We start from the raw sequence: 5,945 nt of genomic DNA on the forward strand, positions 1-5,945 counted from the left end.
CCTCCACACCACGGGGTCCTGTTCAACCACCCCTCCACGGGCACCCCTCCACCGTCTACTGTTCATCCAGCCCTCCACCACACCACAGGGTCCTGTTCATCCAGAGGCAACGCCACCGCTCATTGTTCATCCACCCCCCCCCCACCGACGCTCACTGTTCATCCAATCGATCGGCTTCAATTAGCAGCAGTAGCGAAGGAATCACTCGATCAGGTTCAGTTAACAGCCATCAATCGATCGCTCGGGTTCAGTAACGCGTAGCCTGCGGTGCAATCGCTCGGGTTCAGTTAGAGCCCAATGCCTCGCTCAGGTTCAGTTAGCGCCAACGCCTCGCACACACGAGCGTACGTGTACAAGAGAAACGTGCATTGCTCAGCCCCGACCTCCCACCGTAACTGGGAACTCCCCAAAATTTTCCTGCCCCTTGCTTCTATCATGTTTTTTTCCGTCATGGACGACCCAAAGAATGTCATGCAGCTGCGTCTCCGGCCCGCCCAGGACAAAAAGCCCATTTTTTGTCATAGAAGTAGGAGCCCACCACATCTATGATGATACTGGGTTTTGTCACAATTATCGTCATAGAAGTGTCATATGTATGACAGAAAAAAATTCGTTTGGCCCAAAATGTCACGGATGTGTCTTTTTTTGTAGTGAAACTATTTGCCTCGGTATAGTGTGGGAGGAATACCCAACATTTTGGTATAACCTACAAAGTAGCACTTGTCTAATTTGGATTAGGTTTGGAACCTTTTACACAAGCCCCATATTCCAAATGTTAAGAAAAGATATAACATGGTTGGGCATACCATACCATGGCTTCATTTCAACAGATCCGATGTAGCTCTTTTCAGTGTAAAAGCCGCAGTCTCTGAAGCATCACTTTAAAAGGGATAATGGCAAATTTATGTCATCTTTGACCTTACCATGTCATAAATGGTTAGATTACATCTCCACGGACTTTCCACTTGCAGTGGTGTTCCGGGAGGTGCAAGTTATGAAACCCCTTTCACAACTCATCACACATTCGCTAAACATGTAACTCAAATATTCCTTTGTGAAATCAAATTGCAGAAACATAATTTTCTTGTTACAATAACTTCTACTTCATTTTTGAAAACCTTCCGAATGATTTCAAAAGATCCAGACTTATGTCTCATCAAGTAAATATCCATATATCTACTTGAGTCATTTCTGAAGATAAATAAATCCACCACTTGCAACAACATTTATTGAACTACACACATCAAAATGTATGATCACCAATAAGTTTGTTGCTCGTTCCTTATGGCATGTGAACGGTATTTCAGTCACTTCAATTTTTGGAGGAAAGTTGCAAGTGTTAGATGATTCAAAATCAAACGACTTCAAAATCCATCATAATGGAATTTTTCCATGCGGGTTTCTCCAATGTGACCAGATGCAGTGCCACACATGTGTGGTATTCTCATAGTCTCGCGACATTTAGCGTCAGCGTTATGGATGTATCATATTACCATCAATATTCATAACATACATCCCATCTTGGATGGAAGCATGACCTTTCATGTTATTCATAATACTTAACAACAATTGTTGGTTTTATGAACAACTCTTTTGCAACAAACATTGTGCAATGGGCTAGAGTGTATGAAACTCTAAAATGAATTATGAAAGTAAACCCAGAGGTATTGTATTATTATCAATATTCATAACATACATCTCATTCATAATGACAGTATGGCCCTTGTGTTATTCATAACATCGAACATAAAAAGTTCTCTTATGAACACCTTCTTGCAAGATACCTTATGCAATGGGCTAGAGTTTGTAAAACTCTAAATGAATTATGAAAGTAAATACAGACGGCAATACACCGATGGAAGGTATAGTAACATTTACTATGTTCCCTGTGTATACCTTAACCTCATTTCTGGCTAGTCTTTTTAGGCCATAGTAGCTCTTACATTGATTCGCAACAGAATGCAATCGAGCGGGTATGTTTGTTATTAACTCACAATACCCAAGAATTAGTGATTAACATGTTTAACCATAATTCCCAAGAACTATATCTTTGACCAACCTACTATACATCAAAAACTTGTATGACATTCATACATGAGCTGGATATTCCAGTCATCTTTCTTTCTGCCTTTATACTTCTAACAGTTTAACTTTTAGTATTTCTCCTACTCGCAAAAGAAGCACCCAACTTAAGAGTGGCGTTAGTCCCGGACTTCCTAGGCGTGTAAGTCATACTAACACCCTTTGGACACTTCCTTTCTCTTTAAGTTGTTGTTTTATTCACCTTTCATTATATGACAGGCGTTCTTCTGGATCCCTTTCCCAACAGTCAAATGCATAGTAAACACTTTTACTAATACTTGCAAACAAACATTGCTTTGTTTGTATCTGAAAATAATGTTCAGTTCCATGAATATCATATAACTATCCCAACTTTCGAAGTTTGGGTTTCATGGAAGCAAACATATTCCACTTGACCATAACAGAATTCTAGCTTTTGGATCGAAGGACGAGAGTCACATGATCCATAGCATTAGTGGGAGGATATGGAAAGCATGTGATAGGACAAATTCCTTCTCGGCACTTTTGAGGACAATCCTCACATTACGTTACCAATCGTAAAGTTTTAACCAGATATTTAATAGCCATTCAATTTTAACAGGGAAGGTGGAAACGCGAGCCATTATTCTACAACTATTTTGCAAGAAACACTTAGACAGTGTTCATAATTAATTACACTAAGAATTAAACATGTTAATTCAATAGTGTTCTCCCACTCAAATCAATATCTCTCATAGTTAATTTTGAGTGATACAAGATCCAGACTTCAATTCATCGCCATAGAATCATCATCTCATAACGGGAATTTTAATCGGTAGGCCAACTTGCCAATCACATCTCTATGTGACTCTCGCTCATCTTTCGATGTGTGTGTTCCGACCTCAGGACGATCCTGCCATGAACGTCAAGACAACCAAGTGATCTTGCTGCGAGGTCTGACCTCACCCGCCTCACACTTCTCTAATTGTTCGTACCCATGCATCCATGGCGCACCCCGAAAAGATAGGTGTCGTGACGGTGCTACACTTGGGAGAACACTAACTACTTGATATTTTAGTGAGAGATCACCCTAATAAAAAGCAACTACCGCGCAATCAAGAAGGGTGCATCATAAGGGATAAACATCTCAGGCAATTCATAATAGCATGATATGGTATAGCCCTTTCAGACGGAGAAGTCTTTCATTTCTTCGTCTTCGGCATTCGCGTCGGTGTTCACCTTCACGAAGATTGCCACCACCTTGTCGATGCACCAGATAATATTGCTATCTCTATAGCTAATAAAATAAGTGCATTACTTCAGGTTGACACACAGGTCATTAAAGTGACAATCATATGGCTCCAACCATCATGCCGAATCATGACACGCAGGTCATGTTAATTACATTATATAGTCATCTCATAGATAATCAAATTGAATATGAGAATTGCTATACCACATCACATGCACATCCTGCAAAACCAAGTTAGACGCCTCTAATCGGTTTATGCAAAATTTTATTTTACGTGGCTTCTAAGGTTTTGACTTAAACCGCGGCTACCAATGTTTTATCATCAAGTATGATTATTCAAGTTGCTAGATTAACATCTCGGGGTGTATGAAACACGAGATAATTAAATCTCAAGCCCCATACTAAACTTCATCATACGCATGACCCCCATGCAGATCATATCTGCAATACCCTTTCATCTGCAAAATTCATCTTTCTTCTGACTACGGCAGAACCCAAAGAACTGATACCACTTCCATGATCAATCAGGATCACGGACTGCCAGAACTTTGTCAAATTCCACCATGCTGTCTCGAGATTGAGCAAACACAAATTCTAGGGAAGCAACAAGAACGTCGGGTAACAGATTTCATCTGTCACCCGCATAAATAATTTTCCGCAATAGATCTCATATACTACCTAATTATATTGTGCAATACCCATACATCTCCATGTATTCTAGATCGAAACCTGCATCTATGCATAGCACAACTCTTGATGCTATTGTAGGGTAACGCAGCAGAAAACAAAAAATTTCTGACCTACGCACCAGCCCAGGACCACTATGGAGACTGCATACATGGTTTGATCTTTTTTGTTACCGACTCATAGCGAAGCGGGAAGTAGAGTCGATGACGATCGGCGGTGCAGATCAGCGCAGCTAGGATTTACAACCTCCCAACCGCGAGGATGTATACCCTCATCTGCTCCTCAGACAGCCCTCCGGGAGGCGGTCGAATAGCCTCCCGGATGGTGTCGCAGACAGCCCTTTGGGAGGACCTTCGAAACTCGAACGGTCACTCGGACAGCCCTTCGGGAGGACCTTCGAAACTCGGATGGTCACACGGACAGCCCTCCGGGAGGCACTCACGAACTAAGACCGAAACTACGATCTATCTATAGAGTTGCACACATACAGTGTCATCTATCCGGCAGGGCTTCGCCGTCCAGAACTAGTTCCTGCCGAAACCCAGACAGCCTTTCGGCTCTACGAAACTATTTCGCGGGGAGGGTGAGAGAAGCCAGATCATTGCATGGCACTTGTATGTGAGAAGGGATGAGGGGAATGGCAGCCCCTTCTCCTCCTTTTATAGGCCAAGGCAAGGGGTGGGGTGGTGGAGGAAATACCAAAACACCCATGCTACATGTCCCACATGAAGGGTGAAATGGTAACTCAAGTGGGGCACCAAGGGGAAACCATGGAGGCACCCCCTTGGCCAGCCACAACCTTGCCCCCTCCCATTGGGGGGAGGGCAACAAGCCACCAACATGTCTCCTAGAAACATAGGTGCTCCCTAGACAAAAAGCCACCAAACATGTAACCCCCGATTCATGGGATCTTTTCCGTGAAACATTTTTTTCTAAAAAAATGCGGAAAGTCCCAGAACATTTCCAGCAAATTCTTCTGGGCATGATCTGAAACATTTCCAGTGTGGTGATTTTTATCAGCGAAAAGCAACAACGGCAGCTCCGGAACATTTTTTGTTTCTCTCTGCGAAAATTCCAAAAGTTCCCAGACCAATTCTGGGGCCCTCTAAGAATTTCCAGGCGAGTGCCGAAACCATTTTGACCTAATAATATATTCGGAAACAACTTTTCGGTTTTACCGAAACTCTTTAGGTGTTCTCTCTCCGGAACTCTTCCGTTGTCTCCGAAACTTTTCCGGTGACTTTCTCTCAGACTCCCTGTCTAGTATTCAGCAGATAGATGACCCTTAAGCGTGTGACCCTATAGGTTCGGTGAAGTATAGACATGACCTGGAACCCCTTCCGATCAATGATCAACATCGGAGCCATGGACACCCATATTGACCCCTATACCCACACGAATGAATATTCGAGTGAACCTCCAGTTGCCGTGTGCTATTCCTGTTGCTTCGTGATATGTTACAAATACCCGAGGTGAGATTTACTTGCATCCCCATGGATCAACGACTTCTCCACTATGCTAGTTACCTCGTTACCTGTTTTGTTCTCTTTTGTTTCCTTGTTGCGGCATCCCTGTGATCAAATCACATTGTGTCTGGCCAGACGATGATGGATACCATCACACCGAGAGGGCCCGAGAATATATCTCCATCATCGGAGGAGCAAATCCCAGTCTTGAGCTATCAAGTTACTTGACACACTTTTCCATGAACCCGCAAGCCGCCGTAATAGCCACCCATTTATGGATGACGTTTAACAAACCCCAAAGTTCATGAAGAAAGTATGAACAAATTCGATACTCTCATGGTCTAAGGAATTATGCAAACGTTAACCATCTCTGTGTTATGTACCATTAACTTGTGACGAACGAATCTCATAGCATAACATCAATCTGGGTCGATTCAACACAAATGTTCTCTTAACATTGTGCCCTCAAAGTTTCTGGCATAGACATGCCCATGACCAGG

The sequence above is a fragment of the Triticum dicoccoides genome, chromosome 1A (genome assembly GCF_002162155.2).
Source record: "Triticum dicoccoides isolate Atlit2015 ecotype Zavitan chromosome 1A, WEW_v2.0, whole genome shotgun sequence".
Lineage (NCBI taxonomy): Eukaryota > Viridiplantae > Streptophyta > Magnoliopsida > Poales > Poaceae > Triticum > Triticum dicoccoides.